This window comes from Schistocerca nitens, chromosome 2, assembly GCF_023898315.1.
Source record: "Schistocerca nitens isolate TAMUIC-IGC-003100 chromosome 2, iqSchNite1.1, whole genome shotgun sequence".
Lineage (NCBI taxonomy): Eukaryota > Metazoa > Arthropoda > Insecta > Orthoptera > Acrididae > Schistocerca > Schistocerca nitens.
The window spans coordinates 652,742,439-652,767,776 of record NC_064615.1 but is presented as its reverse complement, the minus strand read 5'-3'; positions in this window follow the sequence as shown (position 1 = coordinate 652,767,776).

Sequence of the window (25,338 nt, the reverse complement as noted above, 5' to 3'; positions counted from 1 at the left end):
CCCCTGACTAAACAGGGATCTCTCTGCTGGTGCCTGCGCCGTTAACTCCCCATGTGTGCCAAGGAGTAGATGGCCATCATCCTGGGGCATCTGGACTCCCAGCAATGGCCATCCTGCCAGGTGGCCTTTGCTGCAGCTGGCGGCCATGGGGAGGGTCCCTGGACGCAGTGCGTGGCATCAGGGCGAATGACGCGCAATGAACGTACCATGTCATCACATGCTGGTGATCAAATGCTAGCAGTCTCTCAAGCGTTCCAAGTCTCTGTACAATGCTAGGAAGTATGATCCTAAATCGTTACCCTCCTGGCCACACCATAGGAGGAATGCCAGGCTAAGGATGGCAGCGAACCGTATTCGCCCTGGTACCTCCTATGTAAGAGAGCTGATGGGGACTCCTTTGTCTCGATGCAGCCTCAGTTTTTTGTAGAGCATTTAGAGGACAAGTTTGGGGAGAGTGAGGGCTTGTCCAAAATGCGGTCAGGGACAGTCTTGATAAAAACGGTATCCTCTGCCTAGTCACGGGCATTATTCACTTGTGTCAAGCTGGGGGATGTTTGCCGGCCGCTGTGACCGAACGGTTCTAGGCGCTTCAGTCTGGAACAGCGCGACCGCTACGGTCACAAGTTCGAATCGTGCCTTGGGCATGGATGTGTGCTGTCCTTAGGTTAGTTAGGTTTAAGTAGTTCTAAGTTCTAGGGGACTGATGACCTCAGATGTTAAGTCCCATAGTACTCACAGCTATTTGAACTATTTTGGGGGATGTTTCCGTTACCATCACGCCCTCATAAGAGCTTAAATATGGTACATGGTATTATATTCCACAGGGACATTCTTTTGCAGTCTGAAGACGAGCTGCGCATCAACTTACAGCGATGAGGAGTTCATTTCATTTGGCGCGTCCATCAGGGTCCGAGGGATAATCAGGTTGCCACTGGTGCCTACAACTTGGCCTTCGAGGGTGATACATTACCTGAGAAGGTCAAGGTGATGGTCTACCAGTGTGAAGTAAAGCCCTATATCCCTCCCCCAATGCAGTGCTTTAAATGCTGGAAGTTTGGCCATATGTCTTCTGACTGTACTCCCAGCGTCACATGTCGAGATTGCGGATGCACATCACATCCCAATACTCCATGTGCCCCGTCTCACATCTGTGTTAGCTGTGGAGAGAATCATTCCGCTTGCTCACCAGACTGCAGGATTTTACAGCGAGAAAGGAAAATCATGGAATACAAGACCCTGGACCAACTGACCTACACTGAGGCCAAGAGGAAATTTGAGCACCTACATCCTGTGGCTGTGACCTCCTCTTATGCCGCCGCTACGAGAACAGTTGTAGCCCCATCAGTTCTGCGAGTTCCAGTCGGCCCTCAGAGCCCAAAGCCTTCACCTGCCCCCTTGATGGTGGGAGGCACTTCCCTCCCTGTTGCTCCAGCACCACCTACCTCAGGAGCACTGTCCCCCCAACCATCTGGGACGCCAGTCCCCACTTCTCAGCCAGAGAAACGTAAGTCTTCTGTGGCTTCTCTCGCTAGGAAGGGGTCCCTTGAGCCACTCCCTTCCCAGGTTTCTGCTAGTGGGAAAGATGACACCCACCAGTGGCCGAAGTGCCCAAAAGCAGCTGGTTGTAGGGCTTCACAATCATCCTCAGTCCCAGAGACTGAATCAGTGAAGCCCTCCCAGCCAGAGAAACCCAAGGATCAGCAAGAGAAATCCAGAAAGAAGACCCTCAAGACCAAGGGAACTGCGGTGGCACCCACACCACTGCTACCTACATGCTCTGCATCTGAGGATGAGGTGAAGATTCTGGTGTCCCCTGAGGACCTTCACAGATCCTCAGACACAATGGATATAGCCTGTTCAGGAAATAAGTTGGTGTTAGCAGGTGACCTCGAGGCATAGACTGCCTCATTGAGTGTTTCATTTCTTCCCAGTCTCACGATTACGTCATACTTTAGAGGAATTGCAGCGGTTTTTTCCACCACCTGGCTGAGTTAAGACAACTGTTAAGCTTTACATCTGCTTTCTGCATTGCCCTCCAGGAAACCTGGTTCCCAGCAGTGCGGACCCCTGCACTTCACGTCTGCAGGGGATATTACAAGAACTATAGCGAATATAATAGAGTGTCAGGTGGAATTTGCGTTTATGTCCTTAACTTGGTATGTAGTGAACCTGTGCCCCTTCAAACTCCTCTTGAAGCTGTCACGATACGGAAAATGCAGAAAATAACTGTTTGCAATGTATATCTCCCTCAACATGGTGCGGTAACCCTGAATGTATTGGCTGCACTGACTGATCAACTCCCTAAACCTTTCCTACTTTTGGGAGATTATAACGCCCATGACCCATTGTGGGGTAGCACCATGCTTACTGGCTGTTGCAGAAATGTCGAAAATTTACTGTCCCAACTTGACCTCTGCCTCTTAAATACTGGGGCTGCCAAACGTTTCAGTGTGGCTCATGGCAGTTACTCGGCCATTGATTTATCAATTTGCAGCCCAGGCCTTCTCCCATATATCCATTAGAGAGCATATGACGACTTGTGTGGTAGTGACAACTTCCCCATCTTCCTGTCACTCCCCCGGCGCCATGCCCATGGACACCTACCAAGATGGGCTCTAAACAAAGCAGACTGGGTAGCCTTCACTTCTGCTGTCACCGTTGAAGCTCCCCCACGAGGTGTCATCGATGTTGTGATTGAGCAGGTTACTACAACTATAATTTCTGTGGCGGAAAACGCGATCCCTCGTTCTCCAGGGTGCCCCCAGCGAAAGACAGTCCCTTGGTGGTCGCCGGAAGTCGCTGAGGCAATTAAAGAGCGTCGGCGAGCTCTACAGCGACATAAGCGGCACCCTTTTCTAAAGCACCTAACAGCCTTTAAGTGGCTCCGTGCCCACGTTCGCCTGCTTATAAAACGACAGAGACAGGAGTGTTTTGAGAGGTACGTGTCGACCATTGGGTGCCATACTTCACCTTCCCGAGCCTGGATGAACATCAAACGTCTTTTTGGGTACCAGACCGCAACAGGTGTCCCTGGCGGTAACATCAGTGGCAAGTTCTCTAACGACGCAAACGCGATTGCCGAGCACTTTTCAGATCTCTGTGCTCGAGCCTCTGCGTCGGAGAACTACCCCAAGCCTTTCGCACACTCAAACGATGGATGGAAAGGAAAGTCCTCTCGTTCACTAAACGCCACAATGGCATCTTTCCATCGCAATGCCGGGTGAGCACCATCATTCCGGTGCTAAAACCCGGTAAAAGCCCGCTTTATGTGGATAGCTATCGGCCCATCAGCCTCATCAACGTTCTCTGTAAGCTGCTGGAACGTATGGTGTGTCGGTGGTCGGGTTGGGTCCTGTAGTCACGTGACCTACTGGCTCCATGTCAGGGCGGCTTCCGCCAGGGTTGCTATACCACTGATAATCTTGTGTCCCTCGAGTCTGCCATCTGAACAGCCTTTTCCAGACGCCAACTCCTGGTTTCCATCTTTTTTGACTTACGTAAAGCATACGACAAGACCTGGCGACATCATATCCTTGCCACATAGTATGGGTGGGGTCTCTGGGGCCTGCTCCCGATTTTTAACCAAAACTTTCTGTTGCTCAGTACTTTCCGTGTCCAAGTTGGTGCCTCTCATAGTTCCCCGGTATTCAGGAGAATGGCGTTCCGCAGGACTCCATATTGAGTGTATCTCTATTTTTAGTAGCGATTAACGGCCTAGCAGCAGCTGTAGGGCCATTGGTCTCCTCTTCTCTGTATCCGGATGACTTCTGCATTATGTATTGCTCCTCCATTATTGGAGTTTCTGAGCGGCGCCTACAGGGATCCATTCACAAGGTGCAGTCATGGGCTCTAGCCCACAGCTTCCAGTTTTCTGCTGTGAAGTCGTGCATCATGCACTTCTGTCGGCGTCGTATCATTCATCCGGATCCAGAACTTTATCTTACTGACGATCCACTCACTGTAGTGGAGACGTATCGATTCTTAGGACTGGTTTTCGACGCACGATTGACTTGGCTTCCTCACCTTCGTCAGCATAAGCGGGATTGCTGGCAGCACCTCATGCTCCCCACTGCCTGAGGAACACCAACTGCGGTGCAGACCGCTCTACGCTTCTGAACCTCTACAGAGCCCTTGTTAAAGCCCGCTTTGACTATGGGAGTCTGGTTTACGGTTCGGCGGCGTCCTCAGCTTTGCGTTTACTCGACTCAGTGCACCACTGTGGCGTTCGTCTAGTGACGGGAGCTTTTAGAGCGAGTCCAGTGACCAGTGGCCTGGTGGACGCCGCAGTCCCTCCATTGCAGATCCGACGTGCGCAACTGCTCGCCGGTTATGTTGCACACATTCGTAGTTCTCCTGAGCCTCAGAATTACCATCTCTTTTCCCTCCTTCGGCAGTTCATCTCCCGCAGGGCCAGGTCAGGGCTCACGATTGTGGTTCGCGTGCAATCCTTCTCTCCGAACTAGAGTCCTTCCCTTTACCACCTCTACTTGAGGTCCATTCACACACCTTCACGGTGTACACCTCGGCCGAAGCTTCGTCTGGACCTTTTGCATAGCCCTAAGTACTCCGTTAACCCCACCATTCTCCGCTGTCACTTCCTCTCGAGTCTTGACGTGTTCTGTGGCTCTCTAGTTGTTTACACCGACGGCTCAATAGCTGATGGTAATGTAGGCTTCGCCTTTGTCCACAGAGGCCATATTGAACGGCATTCATTGCCCACTGGGTGCAGAGTATTAACTGCAGCGCTTGTGGCCCTATCTATTGCACTTCAGTACATCCATTCCTGTTCTGGTAAGTGGTTTCTTCTCTGTTCTGACTCCCTAAGCAGCTTACAAGCTGTCGACCAGCGCTACCCTCGCGATCCTTTGGTAGAGAACATTCAGGATTCCATCTCTGCCTCGGAACGATCCAGTCGTTCAGTGGTGTTTGTGTTGACTCCAGGACACGTCGGAATCCCAGGCAATGAACTTGCTGACAGGCTGGGCAAACAGGCTACGCGGAAACCGCTCTTGGAGAGAGGCATCTCTGAAACTGACCTGCGTTCTTTCTTACGCCGCAAGGTTTTGCGGCTTTGGGAGACGGAGTGGCATGACAGTATTGAGCCGTGGCTGGCTCGTTGGTTCAAATGGCCCTGAGCACTATCTGAGGTCATCAGTCGCCTAGAACTTAGAACTACTTAAACCTAACTAACCTAAGGACATCACGCACATCCATCCCCGAAGCAGGATTCGAACCTTCGACCGTAGCGGTCGCGCGGTTCCAGATTGAAGCGTCTAGAACCGCACGACCACACGAGCCGGCGGCTGGCTCGTGTTATGTGCATTAAACCTTGGTTGCTATTCTGTGATTAGTCTTCCGCAGTTATCGCGACTATGCTGTTATCCTCTCTCTCTGCGAGTCGCAGCAGCAGCGTGTATCGATATTCGCACCCTTGTACTATCTTTGGCCTCGCGCTTATAGTTTCCGGCTGTTCTGTGTGCGGGTAGTTGGTCGGTTGGCGTGGAGCAGCGAGGAAGTCTCTGTGGCGCATGTCTGGCTGGGGCCGCTGGCGGCGTCCATGTGCGGTGAGAGTGTGAGGGGCTGTTCCCATTGCTACGAGGTCCGTGGTTCACCGATCCTGGACATGAAAGTTGAGTCTTTACTTAGTCTACCAGTCAGCCGCAGCTATTCACATTGTATCGTTTGAATTTCGTAGTGGGCTGTTGGGACATTCCAGCGAGCAACAGCGTGTGTTTTCAAGTTGGCGAAATTGTAGACGCCGACCTGTGGAATTTAACTTGACTTAATTATTTTTGAATTGAAGGGCACCAGCAGAATCTTCTGCCTTGTGGCCATTAATGTTCCAGTTACCTGCCCTGGCCGTTGATGGAAACTCAGGCAGTGTATTTTCCTCGTCTCGTTGTGGCTGTCCAGCACGGTGTGTAGTTTGACAGCTGAATGTGTAATTCGATGTGGGCGCTGATACCTTCTGCGTTGTTCCATTGCACTCCCTGTTGTGCGCTGGTCGGGTGGAGTGGAAGTTAACCTGTCGCTTGGTCTGTTGACTGTCAGTCAGCTGGGTTGCCTAAGCGAGCGTTAGTGTTTGGATTCCAGGCCGACCCTTGGAAACTTCAGAGCGCCGTTTGATGTGCTGCCTTTTCTTATTTGTCCTTGTTGTTTATGTATGGCTTCTAGCCAATTTTAAATTACACTTGTTTTGCCCTTAAGGCGTGAGATTAAATGGCGCATTTAGCCGCGAATTAAGTTCTAAAGTTAATGTTTGGCTTGCTCTGTTTTTAATGTTTTCTTTACTCTTGTAATGTTTGTCAAATGAATAAAGTAGTATGGCTCAAATGGTTCAAATGGCTCTGAGCACTATGGGACTTAACATCTGAGGTCATCAGTCCCCTAGAACTTAGAACTACTTAAACCTAACTAACTTAAGGACATCACACACATCCATGCCCGAGGCAGAATTCGAACCTGCAACCATATCGGTAGCGCGGTTCCAGACTGTAGCGCCTAGAACCGCTCGGCCACACCGGCTGGCGCATAAAGTAGTATGTCTGAGTGCAACTGACACCCACTCATTCTAGCCCCTTCCCACAAATTAATCTGTCCTGTCCTGCGAGTATAGCAGGGGATTTCAAGTATGCACAACAAACTGCATGTCATTAACAGACTGCGAATGTGTGGAAGTCTTCCTCGGCTTCTCACGGGGAATCAGTTGTCCTTTGTTGGCTCCTTATTGATCGTACGTGGCTCACACATGGTTACCTCTTCCGTCGCGAGGACCCACCTCAGTGTCGCTGTGGCTTCCAAATCACAGTCATCCACCTCTTACTGGACTGCCCACTTTTAGCCGCTCTGCGACGGACTTTTAAGTTTCCCAGCACGCTAACTTCGGTGTTGGGTGACAATGCCTCAACAGCAGCTTCAGTTTTACGTTTTACTCGTGAGGGTGGGTTTTATCATTTGATCTGAGGTTTAGCGCATGTCCTTTGTCCGTCTGTGGCCTCCAACCTAGGACTTTTAGGGTGGAGGTTTCAACGTGTTGCAGAGTGGCTGGCTTCTCGTTTTTATTCTCATGGTCAGTCATGGTAATCTGCTTTCTTGTTTTTTAATCTCTTCTCCCTGTTTCTTGCGTGTCTCTGTGGTTTTCTTGTCTTGTTTTGTACATTGTAGTGTTTGTTGTCCTCTATCGTTCTTCCTTTCTCCTGTTATTGTGCCGTACGTCTTCTTTGTTTTCTTCTTTCCCTTAGGTAACTGTTCTACTGGGAACAAGGGACCGATGACCTCGCAGTTTGGTCCCTTCCCCCCTCCCCTTTTTAAACTAACCAACCAATCATATCAACAAAATTTTCAACGTTATTCGATATCGTAAATATTGCAGTCATTTGCTGTGTATAGCCATCTTGGAATCTTCGGCTAGATTTTGGTTCGCAGGAAACAGCGAAAATATAGTAAAAAAAAAAAAAACATTTCTTGGGGTTCCGACAAACAGCCCATGAGCTAATGATGCTTCTACATTTCCCATCAAGCCCGCGTTAAACCACATCAGGTGCAAAAAGAACCTACCGAGTTGCTCCATTTGCTTATGGAGAAGTAACTGTGTAATATTCATATTGTATCCCTGTACTGTAGAATAGTGACACTAAGACGATCCTTCTGCAGGTTACACAAATGGTCCCTAGCCCAAGGGCTATCCAAAACACTTGACCCTATCTTTTTATTACCAATAGAACCCGTGATATGAGCACCAGAAAGTCTCCTTTTTATGCGAGGCGTTTTGGACATGTTGATAAGCATGCTGTCGCATGAATACTGATGATGGACTGACAGAAAAAGTCAGTCAAATAAAGTTCTCCATAGTATCTGCGAGGAGGAACTTGGGCAAGACGTTGGCAAGAAGATTGGGTACGAGGATAGGTCGGTGTGAAGCCATCAAAAAATAACTTCCATGGTAGTTGGGGGAGCTGTAGAGGATAAAGACTGTCGTGCAAGATTACACTACACCTAACAAATAATTGAGAACTTTGGATGGAGGTGCAACTCTGAGATGAAGAGATTGAGGCAGAGGAGAACTAGGGCGGTATGTATAAAAATAGAAGGCTGATGACTCCCTCCCCTTGCCCCTCCATAAAAAAAGGAAAATGACCTACAGAACGCAAACAGCAGTTACAACGGTACGAAGATGTGAAAGGAAAACAGTAGCTGAGAATTGATTGAGACAAGGGTGCAGCATACCCCCACAGTTCTCGTCTTGAAGTTGAAAATCACTTTGGTGACTGTGTTTGTTTACAAATAAAGTTGATTTTGCATAGGTTCCGCCACCAACAAACTCACCATTTTTCTTCTTTCCCACAACAAATGTTTCGCTGAAGTTGTACCATCATCAGTTTTTACTTTATTTTTGTTAAATAACAGGAAAATTGCCTTTTGATGTCTGTATACGGTATATAGAAATTCAGTTACTAAATTATTCACAAATTTGAACGTAGACAAAAAATACAGCTGTAAAACAAAATACAGAAAGCCACAGTAACCACGACATATGTTAACAAGGCATAAATAAAAAATATCTATGTGCAAATTTGTGAGAGAACGCAACTTAAAAACTGTAATTCTATATGTTCAGGTCGTAGAAAGCAATTTTATTCCGTTGTTTAATGGAAAGAAAATAAAGCATGAAGATGCTGCAACTTTAGCGAAACATGTGTAGGTAGTAAAATATAAAAAATATGTTTGTTCAAGGTTGAAACCATCCAAAAACAAATTACCCTCGAATTTATTCAGTCATATCGTTGATTAAGCTGTGAAGGAAACAGAGAAGAGATCAGGAAAGTTCATACAGAAGAAAATAAAATTTTGAGGCGTGCTGTCGACATTGTCATTCCGTCAGACATCTTACATATAGAATCTTACAAGGGGAGGCTGCGACGCTCGGATGGATTTATTTCAGACTTTATACAATTTTAGTAGTCCATTAGGACAACATAATGTGCAAGCAGTAAGGTGTGTTACCTAAGCATTTTCGAGTAAATTGCAAGAGAAATTTTACATATTGCGATCCTGATCACGAGCTAGTGGTGGTCATGTGATAAGTGTTCAAGCTCCGTAATCGGTGGATCGCTGTGTGAGGTGGGGTGGTTGTGATTGTGGCCCTGAGACGCAAAATTAAAATCCCCATGATCAGAAAATGTAGTGAAGCTCGATGCAAGCATGCGAATTTAATTTTTAAAGGTAATGAAACATGTCACACGACGGTAACCTCTTATTAAATCTGACTTTAACAGTGGTAGGCTCATCTTTAAAAGTTAATAGCCATGCATCAAATACACAGCTCAGATACAACACGACAACACATATTAGTTAAGGGAACCATCTAATTATTGATGAAAATGCTTGATTATGAAAGATGTATTCAAGTGGAAAAACCTTCAACTAGATGATAATGAACGCAAAATTAAAGAAACAGATATGTTTAACTCCGATCTTGGTACTAATTCTGGGATTGCATAATGAATATTAGAAATGGTCAAGCGAAAAGCATGTCTGAAAGTGCTAATGGATAGTGAACTTGGAAGAGCAAACACCGTTCAAAGATGCAAAATGCGTCCTGAAAATCAAACAACTAAATGCGGTCGTCAGTTACCGAAACGACCAACTCTGCAAAGTTAACAAACACCGCGCCCTCTGAATTATACCACAGAAAAGCATTACTGCCCGAATCTCACCAAATAACTTCAAGTCCTCGTGACTGCGTGCGCGCCGAGCATGTGCGGCAGTTAACAGCGTTTGGGACCCTTCTTCGTGCGCACGACCTGAAAGACAGCAGCAAGACTGTCGTTCCTGGAGATAGAAAGCAGAGTGAGTCTTTACTACACTACTGGTCATTAAAATTGCTACACCAAGAAGAAATGCAGATGACAAACGGGTATTCATCGGACAAATATATTATACTAGAAGTGACATGTGATTACATTTTCACGCAATTTGGGTGCACGGATCCTGAGAAATCAGTACCCAGAACAACCACATCTGGCCGTAATAACGGGCTTGATACGCCTGGGTATTGAGCCAAACAGAGCTTGGATGGCGTGTACAGGTACAGCTGCCCATGCAGCTTCAACACGATATCACAGTTCATCAAGAGTAGTGACTGGCGTATTGTGACGAACCAGTTGCTCGGCCACCATTGACCAGACGTTTTCAATTGGTGAGAGATCTGGAGAATGTGCTGGCCAGGGCAAAAGTCGAACATTTTCTGTATCCAGAAAGGCCCGTACAGGACCTGTAACATGCAGCCGTGCATTATCCTGCTGAAATGTAGGGATTCGCAGAGCCATGGGTCGTATCACATCTGAAATGTTACGTCCACTGTTCAAACTGCCGTCAATGCGAACAAGAGGTGACCGAGACGTGTAACCAAGGGCACCCCATACCATCACGCCGGGTGATACGCCAGTATGGCGATGACGAATACACGCTTCCAATGTGCGATCACCGCGATGTCGCCAAACACAGATGCGAACATCATGATGCTGTAAACAGAACCTGGATTCATCCGAAATAATGACGTTTTGCCATTCGTGCACCCAGGTTTGTCGCTGAGTACACCATCGCAGGCGCTCCCGTCTGTGATGCAGCGTCAAGGGTAACCGCAGCCGTGGTCTCCCACCATGCTGCTGCAAACGTCGTCGAACTGTTCGTGCAGATGGTTGTTGTCTTGCAAACGTCCTCACCTGTTGACTCAGGGATCGAGACGTGGCTGCACGATCCGTTACAGCCATGCTGATAAGATGCCTGTCATCTCGACTGCTAGTGATACGAGGCCATTGCGATCCAGCACGGCGTTCCGTATTACCCTCCTGAACCCACCGATTCCATATTCTGCTAACAGTCATTGGATCCCGACCAATGCGAGCAGCAGTGTCACGATACGATAAACCGCAATCGCGATAGGCTACAATCCGACCTTTATCAAAGCGGAAACGTGATGGAACGCACTTCTCCTCCTTACACGAGGCATTACGACAACGTTTCACCAGGCAACGTCGGTCAACTGCTGTTTGTGTATGAGAAATCGGTTGGAAACTTTCCCCATGTCAGCACGTTTTAGGTGTCGCCACTGGCGCCATCCTTGTGTGAATGCTCTGAAAAGGTAATCATTTGCATATCACAGCATCGTCTTCCTGTCGGTTAAATTTGGCGTCTGTAGCACGTCATCTTCGTTGTGTAGCAATTTTAATGGCCAGTAGTGTCAAATTTTAACTTCTCTCTAGTTTTGGAAAATCTCAAAGTCATCAACCAATATGGTAATGATTCCGAGCGCAATCCAATTTCTAGATAAGTTTTATCGAGATTGCGACGATCGCCACCATGAAGTTTCAAGAATTCGACAGAGCGTCCGCAAGAGAGACACTTTTTATTTGCGGGTACAAGGGCAGAAGCTAACCGTCTTTCTAGCCACGTTCCAAAGCAGCCATTGAGGTACTGTGCCTTTCAGTTACTGCGGCAGACTTCCAACGGCCGCCTTTTTAAGTAAAAGAGGCATTCCCTCACTTACCTCTCGCACTGGCATCTTTGTTCGAGCTCTTGTCAAAGCCTGACAAGCTACCTCCCATTGCGTTAACATGGCCAGCCCTTCGTCAGAGGGCCGGAGGAAACAGCGAGGGTGGAGGCAGCTTCGTCCCTGAAGCACAGTTTCAGCTACACATTTATGGCCGTGCCGAAGGTCGGTTGCTTGCTCCCCTCCGCTGCCTCCCTGCCAGGCTGACGTGTCAAATACACAGAAAATTAAATCTTCTCACAAACAGAAGTGAACAGCTAATTCAATTTCTATCTTCACCGTAGGCATTATGTGGAGTTACACATGCATTTTGCAACTATTAATACGAATTACGAAAAGAACATCTCTGTTACCCATTGATTGCTTCAATAGCCGTGGGGAGTACTATCAGAGCATAAAAGTATGTTTAAAAGTATTTAGTGTGGTAGTGCATGAATAATTAAGCAATCTTACAGCTGGATCGAGTTCCAATCATGTTTTTTTTTAATTTACATTTTTTTCAATACTAGTAATATTATTCCATACATGTTACATTTAAAAGGTAATATGATGAAAAGACGCATATATTTGCATGAATTGTTATTGAATTTACTTTTGTTTACTAATTTCTATTATCAGAAGAAATATTATATGCAAAACCATCGACAAGTAAACGAGCGAACACCTGAAGTTTTCTTGAAAATGTACGAGGTGTGATTGGAAAGTTTTGAGAATGAACCGCTACTGCTTACTGGTTTGGCGGGAAGGTACACGGAGGGTGGGAAGTGTGTCATTGTCTTGTCATTGAACGCCTTCTGACAGGAAACTGCGTTTCCTTTCTTCAGTTCGTTGTGGCAGCTGGTTGAGTGCGGGTCTGTTAGGGCTTGTTGCCGGATTCTGTCTGCGTGAAAATGGACGTAAAAACGGAGCAACGAGTTTTTGTTTTAAAACTGGGAAATCAGCTTCTGAGACTTATGAATTATTAAAAACAGCTTTTGGAGACAATTGTATGAGCCAGTCAAATGTTTTTGTCTGGTTCAAGAGATTTAAAAATGGCCGCGAATCATTTGAAGATGAACCACGGTCCGGCCATCCTTCCGCCTCAGAAACAAATGAAAATGTTGTGAAAGTTCGCGACTTAGTGCGCTCTGATCATAGGCTTACAATTAGGGAGATGGCTGATGAACTTAATTTAAGTTTCTATGCAGCTCAGTAAATTTTAGTTGAAGATCTGAACATGCGTAGAGTGTCCGCAAAATTCATTCCAAAAGTGTTGTCAAGTGACCAAAGACAATACCGACTTGAAGTGTGCCAAGAACTGATTAATCGGACCAAAAATGACCCAGATTTGTTAAATAAGATAATTACAGGTGATGAATCGTGGGTGTATGGATATGATCCTGAAACCCAAATGGCTCTAAACACTGTGGGACTTAACATCTGAGGTCATCAGTCACCTGATCCTGACACCAAAGTGCAGTTTTCGCAGTGGAAGACTCCAGGTTCACCATGACCGAAAAAAACACAACAAAGTCGGTCGAAGGTGAAGACAACGTTGGTGCCTTTTTTTCTGGTCTACCGGTATTGTGGAACGTGAATTTACCCCTGGTGAACAGACAATTAACCAGGAATACTACAAATGTATCCTTGAGGGTCCTTATAACCTTTTCTGGAGTTTGAGTTGCTGTTGTTTCACAATTCTCGAAAGTTATTATGCCTGTAATTTGTCTTAATGTGGGGCAGTTAGCAGGTGTGAGGGTCTAGAGATGCTAGGAATATATTCCAGGTTTAATATGAAATGATCACTGTTGGCAATTGACTCCATGAGAGTAGCTGAAGATGATAAGTGGGTCCTTAATTCAACTAAAGAGGCCAGATTAACAAGGAGAAACAACAAAAGAACGAGAGAAGATTAGGAACATGTAAATAAAGAAGATTATGCGACTGGTGTGTATTCGGAACAACAGAGATAAGTCATAGATTAAATATAACTTTGAAGTGAATTTCCCGAGAATTAAATTTTCGGACATGTTTATTTTATGCACAAAAAAATCTAATTGAGCTACAGGTCTGAAATTTTTTGGTATGTTTCAGGGTGCTATTAAGAGGAAAGGAGACTACAGACATTAATGTACTATCAACATTAAAGAAAATACATACTCATTAATTATAACAATTAACCTTAATTTTGATTATCAGATGTAAACCTTTCTAGATAAAAACTAATAGTTGAAATGACATGATCGATGTTTGATTTTTAGACAGACATGTTGTTAACGTGTAGTTAAAGTTTCAAGCGTCCAAGTAAGATAGTCAATTAATAGATTCCAAGTATGGAACGCTGTGTAACTGAACTTCACAAAAAACGTTGTAATAAAGTCAATGTGAGAGCTAATGTGATTAATTGTACATCAAAATGGTCAGCAAGAAACACTTCTATTGTCCTGCAATTTTCATCCTACAAAAAGTCCACCTTCTTTTGATGGAGCCATGTAAAATATATTAAAATTGTAAGTATTTTTCCAGGCGTTCACTGGCAAGTTACCTTAACGACATAACCGACTTTCAAGCCAACTTGACGCAAGAGTTGAACAACATTCCAAAGAAGAAATTTTCTAAGTTTCACATGGTGGTGTATGTATGTCGTGTGCATTGTACTCAGGTGGGTGAGACTATGTACTACACCTGAAGCATTAAAACCACCATCTTACCTTTTCTCTATGTTTTATTAATACAGTGTCCAATTTTTTTGCAAACACATTCCATAACATTTCCGTAAGATGAGGTGTAATTTTTAGGCGCACCAGCTTCCACTCATTTCTTTTGTTGCTGTTTCATTACTGGCACCTCATCTGCAGTAATAACTCAGTATATAGAACGAGTTAGAATCGATTAAAACTTCCTGTGGCTATCCCTGCTACACATTGTTCGACTGAACAGGTGAGTGATCCTCATATGTTGTTGATACTTGACTTATATGTTGCAGTGAAATACGTTCCAACACAAAAGAGCACATAATTGCTGATAACAAATGTGGTGTCACCGTCAGACACCACACTTGCTAGATGGTAGCTTAAATCGGCCGCGGTCCATTAGTACATGTCGGACCCGCGTGTCGCCACTGTCAGGATCGCAGACCGAGCGCCACCACAAGGCAGGTCTCGAGAGACTGACTAGCACTCGCCCAGTTGTACGACGACGTTGCTAGCGACTACACTGACGAAGCCTTTCTCTCATTTGCCGAGAGACAGTTAGAATAGCCTTCAGCTAAGTTAATGGCTACGACCTAGCAAGGCGCCATTAACCATTTGTACCATTGCATGTACCTCAAGATAGAGTCTCACTTGTATCATCCAGAATGCTGTATACCAAAGGACAATATAAAAGTTAAGTGTTCTAGTAGCTACGTTCTTTTCTTTATCACATTCATTACGAATCCTGTTCCAGACTTAACGCCAGACGGCGTGAGTTGACGCGTGCCCTTTCGGCTACTTCACTGTGGACTGGCTGCCTTAACAGTCCACTACAACAAAGCCATCTTTGTGCCAGGCCGAGAATTTTCTCTTAGCCCTCGATAGTGATTAACAAAAGACTAATTCTAGGCAAATTTATTTAATGTATTCATTTTACATCTTCCTGTTGCTCCGCTAGTCCGTTTTCTCCCTGACTAATTTTCTAATAAGAAATTTTAGCACCGTGTTGGAACTGCTTTTACTTTATACAACAATAAATAGTAACAGATTAAGTCACGTTTCTCATTTCTGTTGTTAGTAATCAGAGGAGCACGGAGAAGTCATGTACTACCAAAAGGCAGCCGTCACCAGCAGCAGTTGGTTCCGATACTGCTAACCACCGACAGAAAAATAAATAAAAATGCGACTTATACTCTTACTGCTCGTTTTTCATCTCCTAATGGTGTGACGTTCGCATGGTAGCCGATTAACGCTGTCTTCTCAGCGTGCTCTGATGATTTTGCACTAACAGTCACGTCACTGTAACACGGTGAAGGAAGAGACTGCGAAACAATTTTATCAATAGTGCATAAAACAAAGTAAATTCATTAGCAAATAATAGATATGAGTTTTCTTCGCTTACTATTGCTTATAACTATTGCCTATAACCAAAACAATCAGTTGTCTGGATATCGTATGCAGAAAAAAACAACCTAAAAGTAGGCCCACATAACCAGTTGATTGCTTGTTTCCTAAAACACAACCAGGGAAACCAAGTTTAATCACAATGGAAGACGTTCTTCAGTCTCTCTTTGGCGTCGCTCCATACTCCATATTAAACTACTGCCAGCATATGTCACTGTGACGTGTGGCTGCTTTGCCACAGAAACCGTTTCCGCGATAACAGGGGCGACATGTTCGGTGAGGGTAGCGCTGGAAGCTTGTCCACCTGTCAAACCTAGGTTAACGTTAGACGGCTTTGGAGCTCGTCGCTGCGAGGAGTGGACGTGCCTTCGGGTTTTTCTCTTCGATCTGCAATCGGAAACATTTAATTTGACTATCTTGTCACATTGCCGAGTACGTAAATGTCAGAATTGTAGGATTACGACTTCTCACTCTAGTAAACTGCTGACTTCAAGGATTCATAGGTAAACAGGCCCAGAAGATGCATTGATCGAAGAGGAGTTGGCGTTAGGTAAACATATATTTATCGGAGAAGCATTCGTCAGTTTGTGTTTTGTAATGGAAGAAAAAATAACGAAAATTTGGATCCCTTCCTGCAGTTCGTGAGATGTGTAACTCGTTTTACCTTTGTGGCAGATCAAGGAGCTCGAAAGAAAAGAGAAGAAAGTTTGGAATTGAATGTCCTTGTCTTCATAGAGGTTCTTTGAGATGGAGTACGAGTTCAGTTGCACTACAATAACGGAAGGAATTGGCTGTATCCCTGCTGAAGGAATCATTTTGGCATTCTCTGAAGTAATTTAGGAAAACAATGGAAAACCTGCGTCGACATGATTGGATAGGAATTAGTGCTCGTTCCTTCCGAAAAATAGGTCGCAGCAACTCTAAATCCTGGAGGCTAGAGATTTTACCTACAAACACCGAATGTAGAGAGTCAAAGGATACCAGACGGGGTGGCAGCTTATTGGTACCTTTATTTAACTTCTACGTCAAAGAAAGTGCAGATAGGTTCAGGACATTAATAAATCATGAAGCTAACCAAATATCAATTTCGAGTTGATGCTCCCGGTGGAAAGTGAGCAAACATCAGAGAAACTGTAAAAATAATATTACATTTACTTTAGGTACTGCAGGTTCTATAAACTTTAAGAAAATTTTCTTCCTGTTTGACAGTAGCAAAGTTTTCAAATGGCAGCTTGTCACAGGACAGATGATTCGGGACGTAATGTCTTTTATGAAGACACATATGCCGTGAATACCACTTGGAGACGACGTCTACGTATCTGTATGACATTTAGTTAATCTACACATGTACTGTGGGGTGATGGATCCTCTCGTAACTAGTCACGCGTAGATAACCAATTGTGGCTATTATGGAATAAAAAAAGTTTTTTTTTAACTGTAAAGTGGAGTCGTTAGTCTGCTTGAAAAGAAAATTCATATAAGAATGAAGAAAGGAAAAAAAATGTAAAAAAAAATATGATGAAGAGTACTAGAAGGTGAATAATGAGTTAATGGGCGCTGAAACTGCAAGTATGTAGAAGAGCTAGGAGAGTGCTGGTTTCTATGACTAAAGCAATGGAAACAATCGAAGCATACTGGTCCTGGCGGAATAAGCTTTCTTAGACAAGAGAACTCTACTGGAATCATATAATAGACATGACTTCCAGTAAGAATTATCTGGCACTGTAACTTTGAAGGATGGAATATTATGGATGTGAAGCGTAAGTATTGGGATCACTGGTGTCGAAGGAAACTAAAGTGTTCGAGACGTCATGCTGAGGGATGCTCAAAATTAATTGCAGTTACTAGAAAGAACATACAAGGAAAGAAGTCTATGGAAAACCCTCTGCAGAAAACGCGACAGGATTGTGGTACGGCTACCGAGGCATTGAGGAACAGCAGTCGAGGATAGTAATTATAGGATTGGGAAACATTAGGATATGTGAAACAGATTATAGACGACTGTGGGACGTACATATGCAGAAGAGGACGTATCTGCACAAGATATTAAGTAGTGAAGAACGCCGTCATATCAGACGGAACGAAATTAAGAGGCAGTTTGAGACTGTAGACACCTGAACATGTTTCTGTGAGCTGTGTGGAATGACCCATCCGAGTGTCTAGCTCACGGTTTTCCTGGATTTTATTCGTGCTTACTGCGATAGGAGACAACGCTGACATTCTTCTGAGTGTACCCAAATATCTTTGTGACAGTGTACGCAGTAAGCTTTTGATTACATGTCATTGTAGATTGTTTTAAAGGTAATCCGTTAAATATCGGTTCACAATGAATCGCATAAATTTAAAGCCCGTCAGTTCAAGTACATACCTGGGGATAACGATTACGAGTAACTTGAATTGGAACTATCACATAGATAACGGTGTGGGGGAAGGCAAACGAAAGACTATGTTTTATTGGCAGAACGTTTAGAAGATCCAATAACTCCACTAAAGAGATCTGCCTACACTATGCTTCTCCGTCCTCTTCTAGGGTATTGCTGAGTTGTGTTGGATCCTTACCAGATGTTACTGACGGAAGATATCAGAGAATGTTCAAAGAAAGGCTGCTTGTTTTATAGTATCCCGAGAGTTTCATAGATCTGATACGCGAGTTGCAGTGGCAATCATTAAAGCAACGGCGTTTTTCGATGCGGCAAGGTCTTGTCACGAAATTTCAGTTGCCAGCTGTATCCTCCGAATCCGAAAATGTTTTGTTGACACCCAACCACATAGGGAGAAATTATCATCGTAAATCAGAACTCGCACGGAAAGATTTCGGTGTTAGTTACTGGAACGGTGGAGAAAGAGAATGTGGTTCGATGAACGCTCTGCAAGGCACTCAAGTATGAACTGCAGAGTAGTCGTGTAGATGTAGATTGCCGACAATTTCACATAAGCACACGCCGTTCCTTTTAAAACGTTATTAAGGAGTTCAGCAATTTCAACGAGCGAAAATCATATACGTTACTTCGTTAGTAGGGACACGCTACTAGTTTGGCCGATTGCGGTGTTCTAGTAGTTACAGTCCGCTCATTTTTGTTTGATCCTTGTTTAGGTTTCCGGGAGCAGAGAAAGAAACTCCATTCCGTTGATAACTTGTCGCGGTAAAAGGGAGTAAGATCTTCTTCCCTCCCGCGGCAGAGTCACAAGACTTTCTTACAGTTGATCCGTCCTTTCTGCGAACAATAAACTTTTCTTGGGAGGAGCAGTCGAACGTAATTCCCTGAATGGACTACGAACATTGTCATCGCTCATCATAGAAAAAACAATTTAGACACAACGCAGCGAAACGGACGAAGTAAAGCATTCATTAATGGCTACGAGTGGTACATCTATTATTCAAGGAAGTTGACAGAGGCCAGAGAACACAAGTTTTGCAGCCCGAAGTCTTACTTTTACCCTTGCAGGCGTTGGTAGCCGATGAGATGAAGAAGTGTGTGTGCGCACCAGATACTTCCTGGTGCACGGTTGCCGGTAAGCGAAGGAAGGGCGCGTGAATCTGGATGGAGAAGAGTCCCAGCAAAACAGATTGGTGGGAAAGCGGCAAGTCCCTATATTGGTCCCGGGGGAAATAAGCTACGGACCGCAGGGTTCCAGAGTTATACCGGGCGCGTAACGAAACTCTGCCGGAAATTGAAACCGCGCGTTCATATCTCAAGCCTGCTCCTTTACCGTCTACTGCAATTCGGCAGACAATACTGTTAGCTGTTTCTAGTGAGAACCTCTCTCATTCAAAATGACGACAAAACCAACACCATACAGTTTTACTGTATAGGACAACAGTGAACATGGCAGATATTTATTGCTGTACTCTTCGCGTTGTCTCCTAGCAGTCAATGTGTTGGTTGCAGTACCGGCTTTCCATTAATTAAAGTTGGCCAAGTGCGAGTAGAGCTCACGCTCTGAAGGTTGCGCACAAACTTTATTATGTAGACAGATTAGTAGTTCATCCATACCGGGAAACGAGAAACTCGACAATATTTGCGTTACCGATATCGATACCGGCAACATATCGGTTCCAGGAAATCCATGAATTTGGAGAATGATCTAATTCAAAATTTTGTTAGCAATATCAATTATTTGAAATTTTTCAAAATTCTTTATTGAATAATGTTCCAGTTCCGTGAATCGAAGCTTAAAGATCAGCGAGACAAATGTTTGCGATTCTAGGAGCGCAGATTTTAAATTATAATAGCAAAAGTAACGTAACTATGATAGAAATTGACTACTAGATGTTGAGGTATGGTAATTCACTTCAAACCACTGGGAATTTCGAAATTTAGTCCAGGGACTTAATTGCCGTCGAAACTAGAAACAGAAATTTGGCTAATAAATATCCCCCGCCCCCAAAGAAACGATACCCGAAACTTACCACTAAATCATCGGTATCCTTAAGGCAGGTAAAATGTGTATTTCGAGGACTGTATCATGTTCGGCATTGTATTCAATCATAATCAAGTGAGATTGCGGTCAGACGCGAATTTAGTAGTTCGTATGAAAATCTAAATTCAAATTAAAATGATTACTTAAGAATTAAATTTGAACCAGATTTGTAGGTGATGACTGAAAAAAGAATGAATATTACCGCACTGTATATCAAGTAACTTACAGATTTTGGTCATTAGCTTTGCGAGTATCTAGACATGTGACATTAATGGCCGTATCTTTTGAATGCACTAACTTAGTATCTTAAATTCTTTACACCGCCAAGGGCCCATAACTCTTAGTACGTGAAATAGATTTTAAGTTATACGAGTATCCGTTCCTGAGAAAAAAAAAAAAAGGTGTCCTGACAGACAGACAACAGAGTGACCCTATAAGGGTTCCGTTTTTACCAACTGATGCACGGGACCATAAGAAATTGTCCTTGTTACCCTTACTTTTTTTTACACTCTTAAATACTCTACTGGATATTTATTGCTAAGTACGATGTCTGCAAAGTTATTGTTGTGTTGGCAGAAGAGCCAACACCGTGTTACTAGAGGAGGCCGAAATGCACGCGTTTTAGCTCACGCAGGCTGGCGTGAGGAGGGAAGGACTATACTGACGTGAGGTCTGGAACATGACAAGGAATTAGAATTCAGAAAGCGGACGTAATTAGTTTGATACTTAACTTTAATCCATTAATGATGAACGTCGCTCTTGACGGTACACGATTCACAATATTATCTGTTCAGAATACCTTCATAGTAATTGAATATGGCGCCTTGCTAGGTCGTAGCAAATGACGTAGTTGAAGGCTATGCTAAACTGTAAATGAGAGCGTATGTAGACAGTAAACCATCGCTAGAAAAGTCGGCTGTACAACTGGGGCGAGTGCTAGGGAGTCTCTCTAGACTAGACCTGCCGTATGGCGGCGCTCGGTCTGCAATCACTGATAGTGGCGACACGCGCGTCCGACGTATACTAGCGGACCGCGGCCGATTTAAAGGCTACCACCTAGCAAGTATGGTGTCTGGCGGTGACACCACAGTTATACGTGGATCATTCTGTATCATGCAATGGAAAGTCAATTTGGAACATTTTTACTTGAAATTTAATTGAGTTGTTGAAATACAAATGGACTATAATAAATCATTCGGTTTATCATATCATAAAATAAATAAAACAGAAGATATGAAGATATAAACAACATACCTGCGTTTCTCTTCAAAGTAACCTCTATTGGCCGAAACATTATAGGGCTGCGACAAACTACACTCCTGGAAATTGAAATAAGAACACCGTGAATTCATTGTCCCAGGAAGGGGAAACTTTATTGACACATTCCTGGGGTCAGATACATCACATGATCACACTGACAGAACCACAGGCACATAGACACAGGCAACAGAGCATGCACAATGTCGGTACTAGTACAGTGTATATCCACCTTTCGCAGCAATGCAGGCTGCTATTCTCCCATGGAGACGATCGTAGAGATGCTGGATGTAGTCCTGTGGAACGGCTTGCCATGCCATTTCCACCTGGCGCCTCAGTTGGACCAGCGTTCGAGCTGGACGTGCAGACCGCGTGAGACGACGCTTCATCCAGTCCCAAACATGCTCAATGGGGGACAGATCCGGAGATCTTGCTGGCCAGGGTAGTTGACTTACACCTTCTAGAGCACGTTGGGTGGCACGGGATACATGCGGACGTGCATTGTCCTGTTGGAACAGCAAGTTCCCTTGCCGGTCTAGGAATGGTAGAACGATGGGTTCGATGACGGTTTGGATGTACCGTGCACTATTCAGTGTCCCCTCGACGATCACCAGTGGTGTACGGCCAGTGTAGGAGATCGCTCCCCACACCATGATGCCGGGTGTTGGCCCTGTGTGCCACGGTCGTATGCAGTCCTGATTGTGGCGCTCACCTGCACGGCGCCAAACACGCATACGACCATCATTGGTACCTAGGCAGAAGCGACTCTCATCGCTGAAGACGACACGTCTCCATTCGTCCCTCCATTCACGCCTGTCGCGACACCACTGGAGGCGGGCTGCACGATGTTGGGGCGTGAGCGGAAGACGGCCTAACGGTGTGCGGGACCGTAGCCCAGCTTCATGGAGACGGTTGCGAATGGTCCTCGCCGATACCCCAGGAGCAACAGTGTCCCTAATTTGCTGGGAAGTGGCGGTGCGGTCCCCTACGGCACTGCGTAGGATCCTACGGTCTTGGCGTGCATCCGTGCGTCGCTGCGGTCCGGTCCCAGGTCGACGGGCACGTGCACCTTCCGCCGACCACTGGCGACAACATCGATGTACTGTGGAGACCTCACGCCCCACGTGTTGAGCAATTCGGCGGTACGTTCACCCGGCCTCCCGCATGCCCACTATACGCCCTCGCTCAAAGTCCGTCAACTGCACATACGGTTCACGTCCACGCTGTCGCGGCATGCTACCAGTGTTAAAGACTGCGATGGAGCTCCGTATGCCACGGCAAACTGGCTGACACTGACGGCGGCGGTGCACAAATGCTGCGCAGCTAGCGCCATTCGACGGCCAACACCGCGGTTCCTGGTGTGTCCGCTGTGCCGTGCGTGTGATCATTGCTTGTACAGCCCTCTCGCAGTGTCCGGAGCAAGTATGGTAGGTCTGACACATCGGTGTCAGTGTGTTCTTTTTTCCATTTCCAGGAGTGTATAATCAAAAGCTTCCTGTGGAATCATTTGAAGCATTGGCGTCACAAATCTCCCTGGGTCGAAATGTGTAGTAGACAGTCGTTTAGTACAGCCGTCATGGTTTGCTATTCCAGGTCTCCATCTACTGTGATGACGAGTTACAGAAAAGACGTATCTCGGTAACATGGGAAAATACAGTCTCCAGCAGTTACATACGTGTGGCCTGCTGGCAGGCAGTCCATTAGAGCATTCCAGAATGACAAATAGCTGATGGTGGTGGTTGTGGTGTAACGGGTAGAGGGCTGGACTACGGCGCTGCAGGACCCAGGTACACTTCCGGATAGGGACGTTTTCGACATTCCAGTCCATCGAGGACTAACCCAGGTCCACTCAACCTGCTGTCAAAACGCGTACCAATCGTTTTCCCTGGGGGTAAAAGGCGGCCAGAAAAAGGGGACCGCGGCCCCTCCCCCTCCTAGTGCCGCTGCGAATAGAAAGCCTACGCTCTGCCCGCAGTCAGGCTTAGTCCTGTGATGGGCCTGCACTAGCACTGTGTGTATTTTTTAAGAATATCGGGAATCCGATGTATCGATATCCGGCATTCGCTGTAACGAAAAAAAAAAATTATCGATACATCAACGGAAGAGATAGTGAGGTACCGACAACAAAAAAAAAAAGACGGCTGTACATTGTAAATATACAGCCGGTTTTATAGCTGTATATTCAAATATTTATTTATTATTAGATATTCTGTATATCAACAGGCTAGCAGCCTGCTTATCCCCATTAGAGCCAAGAGTTGAAAGGAAAACGATGCACGTTCACGCTTGGCGATCACCACTTTGCTAACAATGGTAATTGCAGGTAAGTGGCACAATAAAAGGTGACCGATGGATCCGTCGTTCGGTTTCGTCATATATCGGGTTTGTCTAGAACAATTCATGTCGTCTTCCCTGTTTTTTCAATTCTGCAGCCGGCCGGAGTGGCCGTGCGGCTCTAGGCGCTGCAGTCGGGAGCCGAGCGACCGCTAAGGTCGCAGGTTCGAATCCTGCCTCGGGCATGGATGTGTGTGATGTTCTTAGGTTAGTTAGGTTTAATTAGTTCTAAGTTCTAGGCGACTGATGACCTCAGAAGTTAAGTCGTGTAGTGCTCAGAGCCATTTTTCAATTCTGCAAACACCACGACGTAGCAGTTGTAGTGTCAAAATTGCGTGGTCAAGTTAAACGTCGCAGTTTCTGTTGGTAGCACCGAGCGCCGATTACGTCAGCATTTCCCCCTCGCACGTCTCCTCCCCCGGCAAAGACCAATCTTGTCATTTAGATTTTTGTTCATCAGTTTCAGGAACTGTTTTTGAGGAATGCCGGTGTGAACAAATAGCGCACTAGTAGCGTTAAAAATTGTTTTTTAATGCAACTGGTGTGCTATTTGTTCAAACAGGATGTCTTGTTATTCCATTCACACCGCCACACCCCAGCGCAGTCGGACTTCTTCGTGTCATCTATCCTTGCTTCACACAGTCAAAGAGAAAAGCTGGACGTGATGAAAGCTCAAAAAGTTGTAAGGCTTCATATTCCCACTCGATATTGCCATTTCGATATTGATATATCGATATTTTATCAACATCCCTAGCCTGCATCACAGACTTAACAGTAAAATAGTGATAAACACATCTTCCAGTTCAATAACTCACTCTTGTCTTGGTCGCTATAATCTTTTTATTACTGCTCCTGATTACACGTTTCGCTTTTATAGCACCTTCAGATCAGATCTGTGGTACAGAGAATTTACATTTACTTTTATGTAACCAATGTTTAGAATAATTGTGGTGATGCATAAATTGATCACATACCTCATGGATGCTAGTATTTAATCAGAGTTTACAAGATTTAGTCATAATCAAAAGCCATCCTTTCTCTCACCGTGCGGCTCATTAAAAAGTAAATGTGTTCGGAAACCAAGTGGCTATAGTAGAGGCGTGTAGCAAATACAATTTCCCACTCTAATTTTTAATGTGAAACAATTATTCCCATCCTTGAGTGTAAAGGCCGTCCGAGGCCTGTTCGGACTGAGTTTCATCACTCTACTGAGAATAGTTTTTTTCTATCCGACTCTGGGTAGGTGCTACGCAGTTTATGATCAATCGCTAGGACCGGTTTTAGGCCCAAGCGGCACAAGCCGCCGCTTGGGGTGCCAACTGAGAGGTACGCCAGCTGCGCTACAACTGTAAGGCGTCTACAAGGTGATCAGAAACAGTCTGAAAAGCCTGAAAGGGTGTTGCAGGGGAGGTTGTGCTGAGAAATAATTGTTAAGAAAAAAATCCGATACGTTGTGCGGTTTCTGAGTTATTTTGCACTGAACTTAGCGTTAAACGCGCTAATTCAAGCACTTGCATACGCGAAAATGCGTCAGGGCACAGATAGCTGTCTGTCCGTGAGTTAGCACTTCTTGAACTGCACATGGACATTTAAAATATGCCTTTTCCGGAAGTCGTAAATCTAAGATAGGTGAGCAGAAGTTACGTTTGTTCGGTCTGAGGAAACAAACCGAAGAACACGTTTGCCGACACCACGTTT